Source organism: Lemur catta, unplaced genomic scaffold, assembly GCF_020740605.2.
Source record: "Lemur catta isolate mLemCat1 unplaced genomic scaffold, mLemCat1.pri scaffold_63_ctg1, whole genome shotgun sequence".
Taxonomy (NCBI): Eukaryota; Metazoa; Chordata; class Mammalia; order Primates; family Lemuridae; genus Lemur; species Lemur catta.
The window spans coordinates 519,414-544,723 of NW_025423863.1; the positions used below are offsets into that span (position 1 = coordinate 519,414).

Sequence of the window (25,310 nt, forward strand, 5' to 3'; positions counted from 1 at the left end):
GTTTGCCTAACTGTTTTGATTTTTTCTGTTCATTCAGATTTAGATCATGTGTGTTTTGACAAGTGTATCACAGAAGTGATCCTGTGGATCTTCTCTTTGCATCCTAACATGGGATCCACATCTGATTTGTCTTATTCCTGATGATGTTAGCATTGACCGCTAATGGTGGTATCTGCTGTGTTTGAGATTTGACTTGCTGAATGAGCCAAGCATAGTACCTGAAATAAATCTAACTCAGTCAGGTGTGTAATTCTTTTTACACTAACCTTACTTGCTTCAATTTCCTCATATTTTGGTGCAGATTTTATTTCTAAATTAGTGACATCCTTTGGTCTGTTGTTCTCTTTTTTTCTTTTGCTGTCTTTGTCTGGTTTTGATGTGAAGGTGATACTGGCTTTATAAAACTATTTGGTAAGTAATTGTCTTCTTCAATTTTTTAGGAGAGTTTGTATAACCCTGGTGTTAATTCCTTGAATGTTGGTTAAAATTCTCCAGTGAAACCCTCTAGGCCTAGAGACTTTGGGGAGAGGGAGCTGTTTTATTCCAAATGCCATTTGTTTCTTAAATAGTTACAGAGCTATTCAGGTTATCTATTTAATATTGGCTCAGTTTGGATAATTTGTGGTTCTTGAGAAATTGCTCCATTTGTTATACATAGTTAAGTTGATGAGCATGACATTTTTTGTAGCATTCATTAGTTATCATTTTAATGGCTGTAACATCTGCCTTTTTTGCTGCTCATGTCTGATATTAGTGATCTGTATCTTCTCTGTTTTTATCTTTCTCGGTCTTGTCAGATTTTTGTTGATTTTATTTATTTTTTTAAAGAACTAGCTACTTCTTTTCTTGATTTCTTATTATTTTCCTGGTTTTTCATATAATTATTTTTCTTCTTATATTCACTATTTCCTCGTCATTCTTATTTTCAGTTTCTCTTGCTCTTTTTTAGTTTCTTAAACTAGGACTATTGATTTGAACTTTTCCTTTTATAATAATGTAGGTACTTAGTGCAATAAATGTCATCTTCAGCACTGTTTAAGTGGCGTTCACATAATTTCATTAGTTATATTTTTATTTTCATCCAGTTTCATGTATTCTATATTCCTTTCAGCTTTCTTCTTAGACCCATGGCTTTCTTTGATGGGTACTATTTAATTCTCAACTGTTTGGAGAATTTCTGTTACCTTTCTCATTAATTTCCAGGTGTATTCAATTATTTTAAGTGAACGTACTTGTATGATTTCAATGGTTTTAAATTTCTTGAAGTTTATTTTGTGACTTAGAATATGGATTATTTTTGTGAATTCATCATGGATTATTGGAAAAAAAGTTTCATCTGCTATTATTGGGTGGACTGTTCTATGACTACCCACTTGTGGGGGCTGAGAGTGTTATTCACTTGTTCTACGCCTGTGCTGATCTTCTGTCTGTAGATTACTAGAGTGGGGTGGTGAAGCCCTCAGGTAAAATTGTGCATTTATCTGTTTCTCTTTTTAGTTCTGTCAGTTTGTACTTCATGTGTACAGAGGCCATATTGTGTACACATTTAAACAGCTCTTATGTCTTTCTTGTTTGTTGGCCTTTCCATTATTGTGTGATGTACCTCTTTATGTCTAGTAATTGTTTTTGCTCTGAAGTCTACTTTATCTCATGTTAACATAGCCATATTAGTTTTTAAAGAGAACTGAGGTTGCGTAGTTTATCACTTCCATCCTTTTACATTCGCTGTAACTATGCTGTTAAATTTGAAGTGCGTTCATTAACAGGCAGCATAAATTTTGTTGAATCATGCTCTTTCCCCCTCCACTTTGGTATTGTCTTTTAATTGACACATGCCCACTATTTGCATTCAAGGGAATTGTTATATGCTTAAGGGTCAGGTGTGTGCTACTTTTTGATTTGTTTTCTGTTTGTTAATTATCTTGCTCTTTCCTCTGCATCTCTTTCCTTACCCTCCTGTTGGATACTTCAGGAGTTTTAGGATTAGATATTGATTTTTTTACAGTGTTTTTGATAATATATCTTTTATAATTTTCTTAGTGGTGACTTTAATTATTATTATACATGCACAACTTATCAGAGTCCACTGGTGTGGATGTTTTACCATTTGAAGTGAAATGTAGAAACCTTATTTCCATTTAGCTTCCTTCAGCTTTTTACTTTTTAAAATGGAATGGTGCTAAGTGACGCCCCTGTTGCACTGGATGCCACATCATATATCATTCAAAAACGTATGGGAAGAAGCATATTTTATCCTCCCCTATTTTCCCATTCTGATGTTCTTCTTTTTGAGGTTCCAAGCATTCTTCTGATACCAGCTCCTTTCTGTTTAGAGAACTCACTCTATACATTGGTAAGAGGACGTTTGCTAAGCACAACTTGTCTTAGTTTCCTCCATCTGAGGATGCCTTCATTTGCCCTTCCTTTCTGAGTGTGAATTTTGCTGGATGCAGATTTAGTGGCTGATAGTTCTTTTCTTTCAGCAATTTAAAAATGTTAGGCCTCTTCCTCCCATCCTCCATGGTTTTGAATGAGAAATCTGTCATTTGAATCCATATCTCTCCCTCAGTCTACATCATTTCTCTTGGGCATGCTTTGAAGAGTTTTTAATCTGTCTTCATTTTTCAGTTTTCAGAAGGTTTTAAAGGACATGTCTTGATCTGGACTTCTTTGGGTTTATCGTATGTAGAATTCACTTAGATACTTGAATCTGTAGGGTTTTGTCTGCCAAATTTGTGATATTTTCAGATATTACTTCATTGAATATTTTTTCAGTCCTACTGTCTCTTTCGACTTTCTTTTTTTCCCTGGGTCTCTGATGATACAGATGCTGTCTGATGGGTCCCCGCGGCTGTCTTGTTTGTTCTGTTTTATATCTGTTTTTTCCTTTATTGTTCAAAATAGGGAAATTCTATTGATTTGCTTTGAAGTTCATTTATTCTATCTTCTCCCTTTTACTATTGAGTTTATCCCCCAAATTTTAACTTAGTTATTATAGTTTTAAAATCTACAATTTCCATTTGGTTCCTTGTTTTTATTTTGTATGTCGGAGTATTATAGGGTTACAAAGGCTTTGATTACATAATTGCCTTTGCACTGTCCCAAAACAGTGCCCATTCACTAGGGAGTATGCACCATAGCAGCTATTTGTGGATTTACCTAATCCCTCTTCCCCATTCCTACCTGCTCAACACCCTATCAATGTTTCTTCCCATATGTGCACATTAGTGTTGATCATTTGGTACGAATTTAATGGTGAGTGCCTGTGGTGTTTTTCCATTCTTATGATATTTCACTTAAAAAAATGGACTCTAGCTCCATCCAATATAATAGAATAGGTAGTTAATCATTTTTAATTTTTTTATACGGCTGACTAGTACTCCACGGTACACATCTGCCACATTTTTTAAATCTGCTCATGTATTGATGGGCACTTGTATTGTTTTCATATTTTTGCAGTTGTGAACCATGCTGCTATGAACATTCGAGTGCAGATGTCTTTTTCATAGAATATCTTTTCCTTTGGGTAGATGCCCAATAGTGGGACTGCTGGATCAAATGATAGTTCTACTTTTAGTTCTCTGAGTTATCACTATGGTACTTTCCATAGAGGGTAGTGTCAGTTTCCAGTCCCAGCAGCAGTATATGAGTGTTCCTATCTCTTGGTATCCACACCAACATTCGTTGTTTTGGGACTTTTTGATAAAAGCCGTTCTCACTGGAGTTAAGTGATATCTCATAGTGGTTTTTATTTGCATGTCCCTGAGGATAAGAGATGGTCACCACTTTTTAAAGATGTGTGTTGGCCATTAGTCTGCCATTAGTCTTTTCTTTGGAAAAGTTTCTGTTCATGTCATTGACCACTTTGTATGGATTTGTTTGATGAGTTCCATATAGATTCTGGTTATCAGCCCTTTATTGGATGTGTAGCATGTGAATATTTTCTCCCATTCTCTAGATTGTCTGTTTGCTCTCATGGGAGTTTCCTTGGCTGTGCAGAACCTTGTTAATTTGATAAGGTCCCATTTGTTTGTTTTCACTGATGCCATGATTGCTTTTGGGGTCTTCTTTATTAATTCTTTGCCTAGGCTGATGTCTGTGAGAGTTTTTCCAACATTTTCTTCTAGAATTCTTAAGGTTTCATGCCTTGGGTGTAAGTCTGTAATCCATTGTGAATTGATTTTTGTGAGAGGCAAAAAGGGCAGTTCCTGTTTGAGTCTTCTGCATGTGGCTATCCAAATTTCCTAGTACCACTTATTGAATAGGTATTCTTTTCCCCACTGTGTGTATGTTTCTTGTTTATCAAAGAGCAGATAGCTCTATCTGGATGGTTTTGTATCTGGGTTTTTAGTCCTGTTCCACTGGTCTATGTCTCTGTTCTTGTGCAAGTACCATGCTGTTTTGGATACTCTAGCCTTGTAGGATAGCTTGAAGACTGCTAAATTGGTGCCTTCCATTTTTTTCTTTATGCTTAAGGTTGCTTTTTCTATACGGCGGTCTTCTCTTGTTTGATATAAAGTGTTCATTTATTTTTTTGAGATATGCAAAAAACGTTGTTGATATTGTAATAGAGATTGCATTGAATCTGTAGATCAGTTTGAGCAGTATGACCATGAGCATGGTGTGGCTTTCCATCTGTTTATGTCCTCTGCTATTTCCTCGCTCAGTGTTTTGTAGTTCTCCCTGTAGAGGTCTTTCACCAGCTTAGGTGAATATATTCCTGGGTATTTTATTTACCTTGTTGCCATTGTGAAAAGTATGGAGTCTTTGATTTGGATCTCTGTTTGACTGTTGTTTGCGTATATGAATGCTACCAATTTATGTACATTAACCTTGTAACCTGAGACTTTGCTGAACTTATCAATTGCAATAATCTCTTGGCTGAATCTTTGGGGTCTAGATAAAATATCATATTGTCAGCAAAGCACAGTAGTTTGACATCTTCTGCCCCCATTTGTATTGGCTTGCTTTCTTTCTCTTATCTAATTGCCCTGGCTAGGAACCCAAGCACTATGTTGAACAGAACTGGTCATAGAAGGCAATATTGTTTGGTTCCAGTTCTGAGCAGGAAATCTTTCAAATTTTCCTCATGCTGTATAATGTTGGCAGAGAGTTTGTCCTATACTGCTTTTATCATTTTGAGGTAAGTCCCATCTATGCTTATTTTGTTAAGCGTTCTTATCATAAAAGTGTTCCAAATTTTATCAAATGCTTTCTGTGCATCTACTGCGAGGATCATATGGTCTTAGCTTACACTTCTGTTTATGTGGTGAATTACATTTATAGATTTGTGTATGTTGAAACATCCCTGCATTTTTGGGATGAAGCCCTCTTAATCATGATAGATTATTTATTTGATGAGTAGCTGAATTAGATTTGCTAGGATTTTCTTGACATTTTTTGAATGTATATTCATAATGGATATTGGTCTGTAATTTTCTATTTTTGGCGAGTCCTTTCATGGCTTTGGGATCAGAGTGGTGTTGGCTTTGTAAACTGTGTTGGGGAGGAATCCTACCTTCTCAATATTGTGGAATAATTTCTGCTGTATAGGCACCAGTTCTTCTTCGTAGGTCTGATAAAATTAAGCTGTGAGGCCGTCTGGTCTGAGACTTTTATTTTTAGGAAAGTTTTTATTGCTGCTTCAATTTCAGTACTTGATATTGGTCTGTTCAGGAATTCTATTTCTTCCTGATTGAGCCTAGGGAAGCATTGTCATTCTAAGAATTTGTCCATTTCCTCCACACTTACAAGTTTACCTGCATAGACATTTTCATAGTATTCATACATGATATTATGTATTTCCATGGTATGAGTTGTAATTTCTCCTTTTTCATTCCTGACTGAGCTTATTAGCACCCTGACTTTTGTGCTTCTGGTTCTAGTGAGGATCTTGCCAATCTAGTCAGGATCATGCCAATTTTCTTTTCTTTTCAAAGAATGAACTTTCTGTTTCATAAATCTTTTGCATAGGTCTTTTATTATTGATTTCATTTAGTTCTGCTGTGATCCTTCTTATTTCTTTTCATCTGTTGGGTTTGGAATTGGTTTGCTCATCCTTTTCCAGTTCTTTGAGATGATTCATTAGATTGTTGGTTTGTGATCTTTCTGTATTTTAGAAAAAAGAATGTATGACTATAATTTTCCTCTCAGGATTGCAGTAGCTGTGTCCCACAGATTTTTGATAACTTGTGTCCCTGTTATCATTTAGGTCAAAGAATCTTTTGATTTCCATCTTAATTTCCTCCTTGACCTGAGTATCATTCAGAAGTATGTTGTTTTGTTTCCATGAATTTGTGTAGAGATGATTGTTTCTGTTGGAGCTGATTTCTAATTTTATTCCATTGTGGTCTGAGTGGATACATGGTATAATTTGCATTTTTTAAAAAAAATTGTTGAGACATGTTTTATTGCTTAGGATATAGTGAAGCTTAGAGAATGTCCCAGTAGCTGATGAGAAGAATGTATACTCAGCAGTTTTTGGGTAAAATGTTCTGTAAATGTCTGTTAGGATCATTTCTCATAGAGTTCACTTTAAGTCCATTGTTTCTTTGTTTATATTTTATTTGGAGGATTTGTTCTGTTCTGTGAAAGGGGTTTTGAAGACCCCAGTTATTATGGTGCTGCCATTTATCATTTTGCTTAGATGAAGTAGTATTTGCTTCATGAATATGAGTGCAGCTCTGTTGACCATGTAAATATTTAGAATTGTTATGTCTTCTTGTTGAATTGTTCCTTTTACCATTATATTATGACCATCTTTGTCTTTCATTACTTTTGTTGATTTGAAGACTAAGTTATTCGATATGAGAGCTGCTACACCAGCTTTCTTTTGGTTTTCCTTTCCATGGAATATTGTTTTCCATGTCTTCAGTTTGAGTCTGAATGAGTCTTTGTGAGTTAGATGTATTTCCTGAGGATAGATGTTACTTGGCATATGTATATGTATTCATTCACCTAATTTATGTCTCTTCAGTGGGCAGTTCAAGTCATTCATATTTATTGAAATATTTGATAAGTGGGTCAGATCTGTTCATCCTGTTGATTAGATTTCTGTTGCTTTGTTTTATCTCTGTGCCATTGTGATATCTGGCCTTTAACCTTTAGCTTTTGGGTAATTTTACACTGATGAGTTCTATTGTGCTGATCCATGACTAATGCAGTTCTGAGTACTTCCTGCATGGCAGGTCTTGTCTTGAACAACTCCCTCAGAGATTGCTTATCTGAGAACAATTTTATTTCTCCGTCATATATGAAACTTAGTTCTCCAGGATACAAAATTCTAGTTGGGCCTTATTTCCTTTGAGAAGAGTGAGAATAGAGCCCCAGTTGTAAGGTGTCACTTGAGCAGTCTGCAGTTAGTGTGATGTGTTTCCCTGGGTAAGCTACTTACTGCTTTCCCCTTACAGCTCATAAGAGCACCTCTGTCATGTTTAATTTCTCCACTCTGATGACTATGTGTTGTGTTTTCCTCTTCATCATGGCTCCGCCAGGGGTTCTAGGAGGTTCTTGTACCTGGATATCTAGAATTCTAGCAAGGTCAAGGAAATTTTCCTCAATCATTCACTCAATTAAATTATCTAACTGTTGTGTATTTTCTTCTGCCGCCTCAAGAATGCCTATGATTCCTATGTTAGGCCTCTTATCATAGTTCCATATTTTTGTATGCTTTGTTTATTTCCCTTATTTCTCTGTTCTCTCTCTGTGACTGACTGATTTAATTGAAAGGTGGTATCATCAAGCTCTGGGATTCTTTCTTCTGCCTGACCTAACCTGTTCTTAAGGCTTCTTACTGTGTTTTGTAATTCCTTGAATGAATTTTTCATCTCCAGAAGTTCTGTTTGATTTTTCTTTAATACTTGAACTGCTTTAGTGAATTTTTCATTCATTTCCTGCACTTTGGTTTTTTTTGTGTGTTGTATTTCCATATTTTATTGAATTGCATTGAGGTTTCTTACAATCCATGTTCAAAATTATTCACCAGTCATTTCAGTGTTATGATTTTGGTTGGTATCCATTGCTAGAGTGCTGGTGAAGCCTTTCCTGGGTGTTCTTTAGCTTTTATTTTCCATACTTCTAGAGTTCTTTTGCTGATTCTTTCTCGTATGGAGCAATTTTTACCTCTTTGGAGGTAAAACCTTTCGATTTTCTTTTGTTTCCATAATGACATATACCAAGTTTAATATCTGAGCCCTGAGGTCATGCTTCTGTGTGAGAACTGACCACACCCTGTATGGTGAGTCAGTAAATGTAGTAAAAGGGCATGTAAACTGACCTCCCTATCCGTAGGTGTTGCTTGCTGGGAAGAACAAGCTTCAGTGTTGTTTTTGGTTCCTGTGACCTCGTCTAGTTACTCAGAAGAACTCTAGTGTCCCAGGTGGTGGGTGGGGCTCTGGAACTGGCAGGTGTGTCCTTATTTTACACTTCAGCAGGTCCAGGTAGGGGAGTGAGGCTGGGTGTGGCTTGATTTCGTGAACCTGCACTAAAATTCCACAGAAGTTTTAGCAGGGGTCAAATTTCTGCTACCTGCCTTTGGGCAAAGCTGCCAGGGATGGGCTGAAGTAGGGCCTACTGAGTCAGAAAGCCTGTGTGTGGAGGCAGGGCTGTCTGAGACCCTGAATCAGGTAGTCTGGAACAAACTTCACTTCTTTCCACCCTCCCCTATTCTGTGGTTTCTTCCAAGCCTCTGCTGGCAGGCAGGACCTCAAGCCAGCCTTGTTGTACTATGACTGTGATGGGGACTGAGAGTTTCCCTGTCCAGGATCCCAGCCAGAGCTGGGAATGGGGCCCTTCTGGGGGAGGAGGGGTGCCCCCACATGTACACCATAGGTGTGAACCCAAACTGCACTCTCTCCCAATCTGCCCCTGCAGGCATCCACAGCTCATGAGAATTATTCACAAATATCCCCTCTTGCCCCTGGGTTTTGTGATTGGGACCTGAGTGTACTGGATCTGACATGTGGGCCCATCCTCTGGGCCCTGGAGATCAATCCCTGAACATAGCAGGGAGAAGCATACTGTTCCCAAGTCCCTCCTGGGATGCTCAAGCTGGATCAATGTCCCTCCACTTTGGGCTGTGTCCCACTCTGCTGAAGTCACCAGCAACAGTACCAGGGATGGCCAGCAGGCAGTGCACTCACAGTCCAAGCACCTCTTTTTTCTGCTACAGGACCTCCAGAGAAAAGGTATGAGCTCCATTCCCTGTGGGAGCCTCTGTGTGGTGGCTCAATTTTTTCTCTCAGTAGCCATGGGAGGGGGAGGGGAAGGGAAGAAAAAAAGTCTAGGTGGAGGAAAGTCCACTCTCTCGTCTTCTTCAAACCTCTCTCTGGGAGGCAGTCCACCCAGAATGACGGGTGTGTGGAATCACTCTCATCATCCAGGACCCACTGCACTCATGTGGCTCCTGCAGTCTGGGCCAGAGTTGAGAAATGTCTGTGTTGGGATGAGGAAGATGGAACCAGAATGTTTGGGGCACCCTGGTGAAGACAAAGGCAGCAGGTGTGTCAAAAAGCAATGTGGAATCTCCCATCTTGCTTGGGTCTGTGCGGCATGAGATGCACTAAGCGGTGCTGGGAGTCTGGTGGCCTTTTTGAAAGCAGCTCTCCACTCACTGGGAGCAGCGTTGTCTGGGCTTGCATCAACAGAATGTCTCTCCAGCACCTCAAGAGCCCAGGAAGAGTCTGAGATACAAGGGAGGGGTATGGTACTGGATCCAGGTACCCTTCCGCCTGGACTCCTAGCCTCTCTGGGCTTAATTCCCTGCCGGTGCCTTTCTCCTTCCAGTCTTGCTCTTCCTCTTCCCCTGGAGTCTCCTGTGGGTTCAGGAACCCTTCCTTAAGCCCCCTTTCTGATCTACATTTGTCTGTCTGTTTTTTCTCTTTCATCTAAAACTTCTCCTTCTATAGAGATGCTCTGGCTGGTGGTGCCTTCGGTCCACCATCTTACCCCCCATAACCATTTGGTTGTTTCTCATAACTTCTTTTCCTTTCCTGAAATTTTTAAGGTTTTCATTTGTTTCCAGACAATTCCTAATTGCTTATTGGCATGACCTCACTCAGTCTCATTGTAGCTGGGGCAGTGTAGAGGTTCAGGTGCCTGCTGGGCCCTGCTGACAAAAGAAGTATGGGAAATGGAAGTGCAGATTAGCCTGGACTCTACTATCTTGTCAGTGTGTTGATTCTGGCTTGCAGTGGTGGCTCAGCTTCCTACTTGTCTCCAGTGACTCCAGGGTAGGGAAGGTGACACTAGCCTTGCCTCTCAGTGTGTGGGACTTTTTATTATTGAGTTGAGGTGGAGGCTCAGCTTCCTGCTGAACTCCAATGCCATCAGGGCTGCAAAGATGACATTAGCTCTGCCTCACACTGTCTTGGTAAGTCTTTTTCATCCTGGGTGGGTGTGGGGGCTCAGGTTGCCTCTGGACCCCATTGATACTACATTGTCAAGGGAACTGTAAAATTATTTCTTTTTGTCAGGCAGGGGATGGAGAACAGCTTCCTACTTTGTCTGTTGCTACCACTCCAAAGTAAAAATCATAATGCCTACTTTTGCCAGATGGGAAATAGAAGATGAGCTCCTTCGTTGGTGCCAGTAATACCAGCAGGCAAGAACATCAAAGCATGGCTGCTTCTGTTCAGTGGATACGAAGTCGATAATCTGCTCCCCAATGGACTCCACTGAAACCCTCCTTGTATTTCATTGGAGTTGGGTGGGTATTGCCAGCAAGGTTTTCTGCTGTTAGGCCATTCTTTTCCAATCCTTTGGTTGGGAGAGCAGGCTTCTTGTTTTGTTTTGTCTGTGCCTATTAGTGGTCCTGATTGGAGGCTTCCGCAGCACTCTCTCCAGAGCATATGCGAAGAAAATGAAGACCCAAGGAACTCATCATTGTGTTATTCCCCAGTAAGTGCACCTTCTTTTCACCTTTCAGATTCTTCCTATGCTTGCTTGTTGTGTTATATCCAGGGTCCAGGGTTTTAGTTGGAACAGGGCAGACATGGTAATGCTGAGGCTTCTCCAACTTGGCTAGAACCAGATTTTAATTGTCTTAAAGTTAGAATTTGTGTGTGTGTGTGTGTGTGTATTTTATTCCTTTTTAAATCCTTGAATCTTCTGGTGATTAGGTTGGAGAGAATTAGCATGCCACCTGGGGGAAAAAACTGTCATTTCCACAAGTAAAACAATAGTCCTCCCATGTGACAACTTCATTTGATTATCCTAACAAATAATGAACTGGAGGCACAGATATAATGAGTGTTAATAGGGTCTCATTTGTGATTATCAACATAGTAAAACTGTTTCACAGCCTATTAAAGTCCTACTATTCTTCTATAAGTAAATGGGAGTCTGTGGATAGAATTATGCTATATAATATAATGGCTTTAAAACTGAATCATGGTCAAAGGTTAACCCAACAGTTTGGGGGAAAGATCTCAGGAACTAACTCCATCACTGTGGAGATGAGCACAATTTTCCAAATACGTTGATGCCTTTGAGAGAACCTGATGTCCCATGGCCCCAGTTCACTGAGTTCCCGGAGTGCCACCGACCAGACACGAATGGCCTAGTTCTAAAACTCATGAGGTCCTGCGTTAAAGATGTATAAAGACTAGTGTACTAGTTTTCTGTTGTTGCATAACAAACTACCACAAATTTAGGGGCTTAAAACAACACTCATTTATTAACAAAGAGCTCCCAGTTTGGGTGGATTCTCTGCTCAGGGTATCAGAAGACTGAAATCAAAGTGTTATCCAGGTGGGTTTTTTGTCTGCAGGCTCTATGGAGAAGTCTGCATCCAAGCTCATTCAGGTTGCTAGAATTCAGTTCCTCACAGTTTTAGGGATGGGGTCTATTTCTTTGCTGGGTGTTAGCCAAGGTCCAATCATGGCATCTTATAACTATCTGCACTCCATCTCATGGGTTTTCTTCTGTCTTCAAGCAAGCAGTGATGTGTCAGGTCTTCTTGTGCTTCAAATCTTTTTGACTTTCTCTTCTGTAACAGCCAGAGCAAGGTTTGTGTTTAGAATTCCTCCTCCCACAGCAAATCTTCATGAATCTTTTATCGACAGAGTCTACATTCAGGTCCTTCTGGGAACTCTCAGAGGGACCTTCGTGGTGAGACGTTCTAGTCAGTCACCACATGGTGTTCACATCTTGATCTTTTTCCTCTTCTTGGGTCCAGCAGTGTCCTCCTGCTTGTGCACACTCACAGGTCCCATAATCCTCCTCAGGTCACCACCACTTTCACCTGGTAAGGCTGAAAATTCCACCAGTGCCAAAGCAGGAGATTCTTTGAGGTGCTCCATGATGAGGGATGGGATGGGGAGAGATGGTCATCTTCTCATCTTTTGTTTACGTGCTTTAAAGTAATGTTAATATTTCAAAGCTTTTAGTGGTGCAGTGTTTTCTTTTGCTTTTTTACATATGATTCTTTGTCCCTTCCTCCATGGGTCTCAGGCATCAACCAACAGCCCTGGGCTAGGTGAAGAATCTAATGATCAACCACCAGCATCTCATCCAGACAAGATTTCTGCTAGGGTATCTAAGCTTTGGTGTCACTTTGACACATGACCAGTAACTTCATGAAGGCATTCAGTGTTGCCCCCAAATTCTAACATGTTCTCTAGTCTGGTGATGCTCCCATGGTATTTTTTTTAAATATTTCACAGCTTTTCTTCCTGCAAACCTCCAAAACCTCCAGTGCTCACTCTTTGGTCGAGGTCCTTCTTCCTACTGAGACTGAGAAAACAGAAACAATCAGAAGGGATCTTCCATATTTCCTCCACACCTGTCCACCTGCATGCTGTGTGTGTCTATGCCCTTGCCTTCTCTCCTGATGCCATAGGCATGCTCACTGCCCATGCTCCTTTCACACCAAACCCTCCCCCTTGCACTAGAATCTATCTACCATCTTCTACACATGGATATACCTCTAGACATTGACCAATGCCCCCTCACGCACTGAGAATTTCTCCTCACTATTATTTTGTAATTTTTGCTTATTGAATATAAATATATAATACCTATTTTTTTACCATATATTCTCCTCAAGCCACTCTATTTCTCTTTTCCAATTTGTATCAATATTTACAGTTTTCAATTCTTCTCCTCCAATTCTATATAGAACTCATACAAGCCATCTTCCCCTTCTACCAACTTTGCCATGGTCAGTCATCATTGGCCTCTTCCTAGATCCAAAGTTTAATTCTTAGCCTTCATCTTAATTTAATATTGGAGTAATCATTGGCCTTGTTCATCCCCACTCTTGTCTAGTTCTAAATCTGTCTTCATTTGGCTTCTAGAACACCACATTCTCTCATTTACCCTCCTACCTCAGGAACCATTCCTTTGCAGACTCCTTTGATAGTTGGTTTTTATTCTGCTTTGTTTTTCTTTTCTAAACTTATTTCACAGGGAAGTTTATATAGTCTGATGACTTTAAATAACATCACTGTGCTGATGGCTCATGAGTTTATATATCCAGCCTGGACCCACACTCCTGATCTACAGTCTGGGATGTCCAGTTGCCTGTGGGGTCACTTAGCCTTTGTACCTGGGAGTCATTTGGAATCACTATTCTCCCATTCTTCTGCTTTGCAATCTTCTCCTTCTCCAGTCTTTCTGTTTTTCAGTTAATGGCAACCACATCATACCAGTAGCTTAGGAAAGTGTTCTTGCTGTCATCCCTGTTGTCTCTCTTTCACTTAAACCCATATGTCATATATCCACCAGTGCTGGGGCCCTAAATTATCCTTTTATCTGGTATCTGTGAGGCCTCACTGCCTGTCCACCACTGCTCTCACCCCAATAGCATCATCTTTTGCTGTAGTTTTTATTGTCCTTTTCTATCTCAGATGGCCTCTGCTGCCTTAGTCCTTGCCCATCCACATTTTATTCTCAGAAACCAGAAGAGGGTCTTGCCTTCAAGACAGTGCAAGCCACCCCTCAGTTCAAACACCTAAGATGGTTTCAGGTGACACAGCAAAGCCCAGATTCTTCCCCAGGGCTAACAGATCCCTCCTGCCACTCCCAGTGCTCCTCTCTGACCTCATCCCTGTCTTACCTGCCTTGTTGGTTTTGCTGTTATGCTTTTCCCTGAACATGCCAGCGTCTTGCCTCAGTTCCCCTCTATCTGCTGTTCACTCTGTCGTCAGGGTTTTGTAGACATGGCCCAGGCTTGGCTTCCTCTTTGCTGGAGATACAATATGACAATGGTGTCAGAACTTCTCTGACCTCCCTATGAAAACAAAAATCCTACTGCTCTCCTCCATACTTTGCAGAGTTTATTCTCCTCCATGCTTTATTTAGAAATATATTTTGAAATAATTTTAGATTTAAGGAAGAATTCCAGAGACTGCACAGAATTTCCACATGTCCTTTTCTTAACTTCCCCTAAGGTTTACATATTATTTAACTATAATACATTTAACAAAACTAAAAAAAAAATAAATAACATTGCTATGATACTATTAAATATATTGTATAATTCATTAGAATTTTACCATTTTCCCATTCCTATTTTTGTCTGTTCCAGGATCCAGTACTAGCTACTGTGTTGTGTTTAGTCATTATGATTCTGTAGTCTTCCCAAATCTTGACAGTTTCTCACTTTTTCCTTGTTTTTCATGACCTTGACACTTTTTATGAATAAAGATTATATATTTATAGAATTCCCCTAGTTTATGCTTCTCTGTATAGTTTGGGGGTATGGATTTGTGGGGAGAATAACACAAAGGTGAAGCAACCTTTTCCTCACATCATACGGGGGCAAGATATCACTGCTGACATTAACCATGATCACCTGGTTAAGGTGGAGTCTGCCACGTTTCTCCAGTGTGCACTTACTATCTTTCCCTTTCCACACTGTGTATGTTATAATTGCATCAGACTAACCACAGCAGGTAGTAAATATGTGGTTAAATATATATTGAGGTTTTACAAATCTCTTGTTTTCAGGTTTCACCCAATAATATCGATCCGACTTTGGATCTTGCCTGCAGTGACTACTGCTGTGGTGTTCTAATAGTGATTTTCTATTTCCCCATGTTTTCTACATAAATTATTGGAAACTCTTCCATAGGAAAGATGATTCCTCTCTCCCATTTATTTATTCATCATATTATTTTTATTAGTATGACTCATGTATATTTATATTTCACTCTGAATTATAACCCCCCAATATAACACTCTTTCTTGTTGTTGCTCAGATAGTGCTAGCTTTGGCAATTGGTAGCTTGTTCAGGTAAGCTCCATGCCTCTTTGACGTGCCCTCTTGTTTTGTTCTTGGACACATTTTTAAATTTGTTTTTGGCGCCACAGGATGCTCCAGAATCATCTGGTATTTTCATTGGCCTGGTCCTAGAATCAATCATTTCTCCAAAGACCTGATTCCTTATAGTTGAAAATGTTGTTTAGAATCCAAGAAATAAAAACAACTAATAAAATGAAAGATGAAAAAATAGAAACGAAGATTTATTTTCATTGCTTCTTGGCAGTCAGAACTAGAAAATCTGTGTGTGTATGAACCCATGGTTATACTTATATCTCTATGTAATCTGTATATTCATCTCTGTATATACTGATATCTCCTAACTTCATCCAGCACCACAGGATTTTTGCACTTTCAATGTGGTGAAGTTGAACACTATAAGTGAGAGATTGAAGAAAGCACAAGAAAGGTATTGTAGAAAAATTCAAACAAGTCAATATATTTTTACAGGTTAGTTAATTGTGAAATGCACTTACTTTATTTCACTGCACATTATATTTTTGATGTGTACATTGTGTGTGTTTCCTCTGTTTCCATTACAGCAATTGGATTTGTAGATTTCTAGAAGGAAGGTTGCCTCTGTTGCTCCCTTTAGCTTTTTTAGTTTCTGTCATCATTATAACTAAATGGATCTTTGAGAAGGCTGATACTCCTTAAAGAATCATTTGATTATTTAGGCCAGTTAGCATAAAAGAAGACTATTAGGAAAAGAAAAAGATTGTGATTTAGAAATTGTACCATATTCTTGAAGTGTATTTCTGTTAAATTGTTCAAATTTTAAAATTTTAAATTACACCTATTTTTCTTTGGACTATCAGATCACATAAGTAGTAATTGAGGAATGATTCAATTCTTTATAAGCCAGATGAAATTATCAATTTAGTTGACAATTGATGTTAAATGTTTTAAACCTCAGCTTCTTTTGTCACATATTTAAAATTGCTCTCTGAGGTTGGGTGTAGTGGCTCATGCCTCCCAGGGTGGTTGAGGTGGGAGGATCACTTGAGGCCAAGAGTTTGATACCAGCCTGGGCATCATAATGAGACCTGATCTCTACAAAAAGTAATAAAATGTGCCAGGCATGGTGGTGCACACCTGCAGTCCCAGCTACTCAGGAGGTAGAGGCAGGAGGATAGGTTGAGCTCAGGAATTTGAGGCTGCAGTGAACTATGATTGGGCCACTGCACTCCAATCTGGGTGACAGGAGACATTGTCTCGAAAATTTAAGATAAAATAAAATAAAATAAAATAAAATGGCTGTCTGATTGAAAAGTGAAGGAAACAAATATGCAAGAATTGTTCAGGTTGTCACTGCTAAAAATGTATCCTTTTAATTTGATTCAGGCACAAGCAGCATCTGAAGAATATAGAGAACTTCACTTAGAAGTCAGATGGAACTCAGAATGAAAGATCTTGAATCTGAAGTCTCCAACAGGAAAACTTCTTGAGAAGTCTTTCATTATATTGAATTGGGAAAATACAAGCACCTCTATCAATTAGAATTGGAAGCTAGAAAATACTTGTCAAACAAAATTAAAAAGTAAGTCAAAGTATGGAATAGAAAATAAATTTAGTTCATTAATTTGCCTTGAAAACATGCTTTTTAGTGAGACAGGTTTATGACATTAGTGGGACGTGAAAGCTAAGTACATACTATAATTTTAATGGTAGTCCAGAACAGTTTACATCTCTCCATATTTTTTGTTTTATTATGACTTTCTTTCCCCTTAATATTCTCATGTCATTAACCTGACCTAATAGGCTTTCAGCTAAATATTTTTGAAGTCTTATAATTTAGACCATGATGCTGTTATAAAATTGCTTGTTACCAGTCCCTAAATGGAAATATTAATGAGTTTAACTACTTTTTGAAAGATTACAAAGTAAACCAAAAGAGTCAATTACTGCAACTACTCTTGGTTGTTTCTGGCACTCAGTACATTAACTTCTTTATACTGCCTTACTAAATACAATAATATCTACCTTTTCTTAGTGATAAGCATTTTACTGTATGTATCTAAGAAATACAATGTTGTGTTTTGATCTACTTACACATAGTGAATGGCAATTATAGTCAAGCAAATAACATATTTCCAATAGGTTAGTAATGTTTCACTTACTAACCCTTTAAATACAAGTATTTCTAATGACACCCTCAAGAATCTTATAAATAGACCCATTCCAGAAGGCAGCAAGTGTTACCTGTTAAGCCTCACATTATTGTCAGAGATTTCTCTCTACTCCTTACTTTATTTGAATTACTATTTTTAGACATTACTCTAGGAATGCTTATACTTCTTTAGAACAATTGCAAAACTATAACTGCACAGAGTAGGCATGCTGTGACACATTTTCCGAGTTAAAACACTATTTAGTGGGAAATTCCATTTACTCTCAAGGTCACTTTTTAAAAAATATAATCATTGAGGAATCATTTCGGAAAAAAATGAACTACTAAGCTTTGTCTTTTGCAGTCTACACAGAACTACTGAGAGACTAGCAGCATTCAGTAGCAATCTTTTTGTGGAGACAGGAGACCAGAACTTTCTTTACCACTCATGGACAGTCCTATAGTCACGTCCTGGTGGCAATCTTAATAATGGTTTAGGTCTTCACAGAGAATTTACTTCAAAAGAATACTCAACGTTCTCTCTTTCCTGCCCATGGACTTCACATACCAGCATGAAGAACAACTTGAGTGAGGTTAGTTATATTATCTTCTTTCCTTTGGGTTTCCAATTTCTGATATAATACTTGTTTTTATTTGGTGAAATACTGAGTTGTTTAAAGGACCTATGCATGCTAAGCAAAGGTTATAATTCTCTGTGTTAATAAAGAGAGGAAAGGGAAATTTTTCCATTTTCTTAAAGTCCCTGCAGCTCCCATTTTCAAGAGTTACCTATGTAGTAATATTAATGCTATTCAATATATGTAATGAAAATGACACTTTTTAAATTTCTTCAAAAGCTGCATTTAAGTTAAATTTTAGAGATTGAATCTTATTGCGTAATAACAGAAAGTATATTGAGAGGTGCTTTGGCTTCCTTCTAATTGATTTTAGTTTGACTGTGGTTGTGATTCATAACACTTTTAAGGTTTTCCTCTACCACATCAAATTTTCCGCCCTTAATCATAAGGGAATGATTGGCATCCAAACACTTAACCACATCTGGATGTTTATTATTTATAACAATCCAAGATAAATAAGTTTTATGAATTAAATAAACCTGTAGAACTACAAAGATTAACTTCTTTTTTTAAATTAAAAGATTTTTCTTTTTCTTACACATAAGTAGTAATACATCTTTAATTCCCATGGAAATTACAGTATTTTTATCTCAATTCTGTAAAATGTGCCTGTTGATGGGCAATTGCACAGCACTTTTTAAATAGTGAAATCAAGCAAACATCTGAATTTTTAAAATGGCATTCACTTCTGTCTCTCTGTGTTGGTATCATTTGAATGATTGTGACTATGATTGCAAAGACCATCAAGAGTCTTTAAACACCAATGATGACCAAACAGAATCAATTATATTCTTCCTACCCAGAACTCCATGGAATGCCAAACATGGTGCCCATGTCCCCTGACGATGTAAGAAGAGCATCCCAATCCAAAATTTGATTTCACGAAAGAATCTATTTCTGGAAAATCTCAAAATGAATCCAACAATGAAAAGCTATGGTAATTGTAGAGCTGTTTAGGAAAAAAAAAAATAGTTCAAGTATACTTGACCCAGTTTAAGATATTTGTCCAATGTTTCACCATTTTTGACTAGGGGGAGAATTTTAAAGGCTCAGCACGGTAGTGCATACGGCAGTGCCAGCTACTTGGGAGGCTTAAGAAGGAGGATAGAGGGACAATATCTTTTATATAAAAGATTTAAATAAGAAACTTCTAGATGAGAACATTTACAATATAGTTTGAAATGTTTTCACACATTTCATAAACAAGTAGATAATTGCATCTACAAGTAGTCAGATGTTTCAAAAACTTGGTACTAATTTCTGAAAATAAATCAAAGTAACAATTAAAGAACTACATATTTTTTGCCTTATTCTAATTCTAGAAAATCATGAATCAAAGAAACTAGGTTTGAAAACTGCCTGTAATGCATATTTATCCTTTTTTCAAGCAAATTGTATAAACTCTTTGTGTTCATATGAAAAAACGTTAGTCATAATACAGACAGCAAAATATTTTTACTTAATCTCTGTCACAATATTCACATGACATTATGATAGTGCCACTTTCCTCATGTGTGTATTTAAGATTTTGAGCTAAAAAGTTAGCAGCATAAAGCGTATTTTAAAATTTTAATTTTCTAGAAGTGGACTATAGCAACTTAATTTTAAGGAAAAATCCATCAAAGTGAGAAGAACTCATCATACTTTTATATAAAAGGCAGGATTTTTCTGAGAATTACAAAGTAACACATTCATGTGAAAATGTTACTTGAATTCTCCACCCTTTGTACTAATAAGAGAAAATGTCACCCTTTTGAAATGATGTATATTCAATAGACCAATATTAATTGTGCTTTTTATTAGATTAATGTAAGTAGCATCACACATATATATTCTCTATTGTCTGCATGTAAATAAATAGGAATTTTATTTTATTTCTATGAGTATTTTTCTATTTAAGCACTTCTCAAGTGAAGTTTAGTCTTGACAATAGTCTCATGAAAATATATCTGATTTACCTAAATATTATAAATAGTATTTGACTTATTTGAGATGCGGCAGGAATATTATGAAGAAATAACTATAGAATTGGAAGAAGGTATCTTGTCAAATTTTATGAATTAAATTGAGATTAACAAAATGATTTCTGAGATCAACTGTAAAAAACAAGTGGCTTTCCTCTCCATTGTTTGGTTAATAGATACTACATTAAATATTTCCTGATCCACACATGTAATTAAAGATGTGAAAACACTAGCATTCATACTGAAGAGTATACTTGTGCCTCGTGATTGCATCATCATGTTTCATAGCTTTTTACAAATCTCATGAAGTGTATGTAACTTTTTTTTTCTGGCTCTACACTTTATTTACTCCTGCCATCCCCATGAATCTGTCAGTGTGTCAGCCAGCACACTGGAACTATTCTCAGAAAACCAATGCATCATCAACTTTCTACCTTTAGGTTAGCAACTTCAGGCCAAAAGACCCCAGATTCACTAGCAACATTTAGCCAAGCACTTGCAGTTCACATGCAGTCACCTGACGGGTGACATTGTAAATGAGTCATTCACTATATCATTGGTGTACTTTTGCCCTCAGAAAAAGTTCCATATTTCTTAGCATGGGAGAAAGCACCCATATTAATGTGGTTCTTGTTAGTTTATTCAGCCTTATCTCTTACCACGTACCTACTCTGCCCCTTTGCCGTAGCATCTCACTAAACTCCACTACTTAGAATTCTACAGCATTCCTCCTCACGTCCAGCACTTTGCATTTGCTGCTGCCCTCTATCTGGCACACATTTTCCTCGTCTCTCAGCTATCAGCTTCCATATCACTGCATCACAAAGTTTATAGTGTTGGAGAGAAGACTTAGTCATATGGCCCTTCTGTGTGTTCCAATTGTGCCTTCTTTTAAACTTGTTATAGTCTCTATGACTCTGCATGGAAATTGCCTATTTGTCTGTTTTCTTTTTCATAGTATACTATATGATTATTGAGGTCAATGATGTGGCTGTATCATCCTTACCTTGTATACCAGTGCTTGTCATAGTACCTTAGCACATGGTTGTTGAGTAAGTGAATGAAGACTCAGAAAAGCAGAAGCTCTGATACCTAACCACAATGACAATTAATTCAATGTGCAACTACAGGCAAATTATATTTAATAATAATTTTATATTACATTTGTGCATACATATTTTTTTTGCTATTAACACGCTGATAAACTTCTTGACTGTTTTTTACTCACCTTCACTTAGTTCCAATGAAATCTGTTAGGTAAAGAATACTCTGTCTTTCCTTTCCAGGTGCTGCTGGATACTCTCCTGTGGAAGAGCTTCCTCTCTAGATTCACTGATGAGTCAAATCTAAATGAAGACATTCTTTAGAAAGCATCATGGAAATATGTGCCAATTTTTTAAAAAAATGTATACAATGTGAAAGACTTTTAAGTAGATCTTGCAAATGAAAGCCAGTTTTACATCCTTGGACTGCCAAAATGTCAGCTGTTTATAATTTTAATTTTAAGCACTGATTTATATGACTCTTTCTTCTTGGAGAAATAAAATTTGCCTAAGGCTTTTCACTTTTTCTGATCATTCATTCCTTCATTTGTTTATTTCTGATTAACTTTTGGAAACAGTCTTAAAGTTAGAGAGAAGTTTCAAGTTCCAAATGCTTACACAGAACATATCTAGGCTCAATCAGAAAGAAATAGGATTCCTGACCAGACCAATATCAAGCACAGAAATTGAAGCAGCAATTAAAAGTCTTCCACCAACAACAAAACAAAATGTCCCAGACCAGATGGATTCAACCTGAATTTTACCAAAGTTACAAAGAAGAACTCATGCCTATACTGCAGAAATTATTCAACAACATCGAGAAGGATGATATCCTCCCCACCTCATTCTGTGAAGCCAATATCACCTTGATGGCGAAGCCAGGAAAAGATGTAGCAAAAAAAAAGAAAACTACAGATGAAAATCTCTTGTGAATATAGATGCAAAAATCCTCCACAAAATTTTAGCAAACCAAATCCAAGAGCATTTAAAAAGTAATTCACCATGACCAGGGGGTGGGGTCCCTTTATCCCAGGGATGCAGGGATGGTTCAACATATGCAAATCTATAAATGTAATTTACCACATGAATAAAGCAAGAATAAAGACTATCTGATTCTCTCAATAGATGCAGAAAAAACATTTGATAAAATACAGTGCACTTTTATGATAAAAACCCTTAACAAAATAGGCATAGATGGAACATTCTTTAAAATTATTAAGGCCATATATGATAAACCCACAGCCAATATCATACTGAATGGGGAAAAATTGAAAGCATTCCCACTTAGCACTGGAACCAGACAAGTTTGCCCACTATCTCCACTTCTATTCAACATAGTGCTGGAAGTGCTTGCCATAGCAATCAGACAAGAGAAGGCAATTAGGCGTGTCTGAATAGGGGCAGAAGAAGTTGAACTCTCACTCTTTGCTGATGATATGCTATTATACCTAGAAAATCTCAAAGATTCAAACAAGAGACCCCTGGAATTGATATATAAATTCAGTGAAGTCTCAGGATACAAACTAAATGCCTACAAATCAATGGTGTTCATATATGCCAATAGCAGTCAAGCCAAAAATCAAATAAAAAATGTAACACCTTTCACAATAGCATCAAAGAAAATTAAATATTTAGAAATATATATAACAAGGGATGTGAGAGATATGTATAGGGTGAACCTATGAAACACTGAGAAAGTGTAGAGGATGTGCACAGATGGAAATCCCTACCGTGTTAATGGATTGGTGGAATCAATATTGTTAAAATGTCCATTCTACCTAAAGTGATCTATAGAATTAATGTAATCCATATCAAAATTCCACCATCATTCTTTACAGATTTAGGAAAAATAATTCTACACTGCTTCTGGAACCAGAGAAGACCTTGTATAGCCAAAGCAATCTTAAGCAAAAAGAACAAATTGGGAGGCATCAGTCTGCCAGACTTCAATCTTTACTACAAGGCTATAGTAGCCAAAACAGTATAGTACTGGCACAAGAACAGAGATACAGACTTTTGGAATAGGACGGAGATCCCAGTTATAATACCATCCTCATATTGTCATCTAATCTTCGACAAAGCATACAAAAGCATACATTACGGAAAATAATCTCTATTCAATAAGTGGTGCTGGGAAAACTGGATATCCACACATAGAAGATTAAAATTAGATCCCCACTCCTCACAAAAACCAACTCACGTTGGATAAAAGACTTAAACCTAAGGTATAAAATCTTAAGAATTCTGGAAGAAGTGTTGGGAAGTCTCTTAGACATTGACCTAGGTAAAGGATTTATGAAGAAGACCCCCAAAGCAATCACAGCAGCAATCAAAATAAACACATTGGATCTGATCAAATAAAAAAGCTTTTGCACAGCCAAGGAAACTGTCATTAGAGTGAATAGACAGCCTACAAAATGGGAGAAAATATTTGCTTTCTATACATGCAATAAAGGGCTGATAACAAGAATCTATACAGAACTTAAGAAAATCAACAAGGGAAAATCAAACAACCGCATCAATAAATGTGCAAAGGTCATGAACAGAAACTTTTCAAAAGAAGACAGAATAATGACCAGCAAACATAAAAAAGTGCTCAACATCTCTAATCATCAGGGAAATGCAAATCAAAACCACAATGAGATATCACTTAACTCCAGGGAGAATGGCGTTTATCAAAAAGTCCCAAAACAATAAATGTTGGTGTGGATGCAGAGAGACAGGAACACTCATACACTGCTGGTGGGACTGCAAATTAGTGCAATCTCTGTGGAATGCAATATGGAGATATCTCAAAGAGATCCAAATAGAACTACCATTTGATCCAGCAATCCCATTACTGGGCATCTACCCAAAAGAACAAAAGACATTCTATAAAAAAAGACATCTACACTCGAATGTTTATAGCAGCACAATTCACAATTGCAAAGAGGTGGTAACAACCCAAGTGCACGTCAATACATGAGTGGGTTAATAAAATGTGGTATATGTATACCATGGAGTAGTACTCAGGTATAAGAAACAATGATGATAATAGCACCTCTTGTATTTTCCTGGATAGAGCTGGAACCCATTCTACTAAGTGAAGTATCCCAAGAATGGAAAAATAGGCACCACATGTACTCACCATCAAATTGATTTCACTGATCATCACCTAAGAGCACATTTGGGAATAACATTAATCGGGTGTCGGGCAGATGTGTGAGGGGAGGGTATGGGTGTATACATACATAATGAGTGCGATCCACACTGTCTAGGGGATGGACACGGTTGAAGCTTGGACTCTGGGGGGGGCGGGGCGGCGGGCAAGGGCAATATACCTAACCTAAAGTTTTGTACCTCCATAATATGCTGAGATAAAAAAAAAAGGGGGAAAAAATAAAGGTAGTATTTAAGAAGCAACATAAATCTCTTTAAATAGTCCAAGGTATTTAATAATCTAACTGTGGGTGCAACATGAAAAAACATGCTTCATTTGGAATAAGAAGGGGACCCTGAAAATTCCTTTCTCTAGGTGCACTTGAAACTAGAAAAAGTTTTGTGTTTGATTTAATGGTTGTTTCTGATAGCATTAGGTAAAGTATCATGTCCTGGGTCTAAGACAGAGTGAAAGAGAGAGACCAACTTATTCAGCATCTGCTGTGTGTCAATCAAGCTGATCATTGTGCTATGTATTTTACATACCTCAGTTATTTTGTCTCTCACCACCCAGCAAAGTGATCATCATCATACTTACAGATGAAAAAATTGACGCGCAAGTTCAGAAACTTATTCATGGTATCATGCTGGATCAGTAGTTCTTGCCTTAGCTGTGCAATTCACATAGTATCTCCGTGTCTCATTTTTCTCCTTTTTAAAATGAGTAAGTTGGACTAAGGCTTTTGTGTGTTCTGGAAGGAAGGTTCTGGATTCTAATATTCAAGCATTTTCTGTAGTTTGTGAGATCTTTTCCAAGATGGATAAATTAGACCAGCTGAAGTGGTCCACAGAGCCTGCAAACCCACCTGGCAGAGCAGGTTCCGATGGTCCCCAGCATCCTGGAAAACCAATAGCGTTATCTGGAAGTTCTGTTAAAAACTGGGGGAATAGTGGCAAAGACTTGTCCTGCTCTGGTTGGAGAATCTGAGGGCTCAGATTACCATTGTTTCAAAAGTATTGAGTTAAGGAATTGCAAGTTACTTCGTGCAGAAAACATAAAAATGTGAGATTTGTGGTCAGCAACGGAAGTAACTTCTCTGTCACCTCTCTGATGCATCCACCTCCCTTTCCTACTTGCACAGAGTACCGCATCCT

The 25,310-nt window shown here is 37.7% G+C and overlaps 2 long non-coding RNA genes across 2 annotated transcripts; both read left to right on the forward strand.

Moving 5' to 3' along the window:
• The first annotated feature begins 123 nt into the window (after positions 1-123).
• Positions 124-9,064, forward strand: LOC123629937. Its single transcript, XR_006732406.1, has 3 exons — positions 124-242; positions 385-411; positions 8,872-9,064. It is a non-coding gene; the product is annotated as an uncharacterized LOC123629937 (long non-coding RNA).
• A 1,626-nt stretch (positions 9,065-10,690) lies between these two features.
• Positions 10,691-21,339, forward strand: LOC123629936. The gene is made up of 6 exons (XR_006732405.1): positions 10,691-10,705; positions 10,806-10,896; positions 15,596-15,671; positions 16,607-16,802; positions 17,737-17,965; positions 21,261-21,339. It is a non-coding gene; the product is annotated as an uncharacterized LOC123629936 (long non-coding RNA).
• The last annotated feature ends 3,971 nt before the right edge of the window (positions 21,340-25,310 follow it).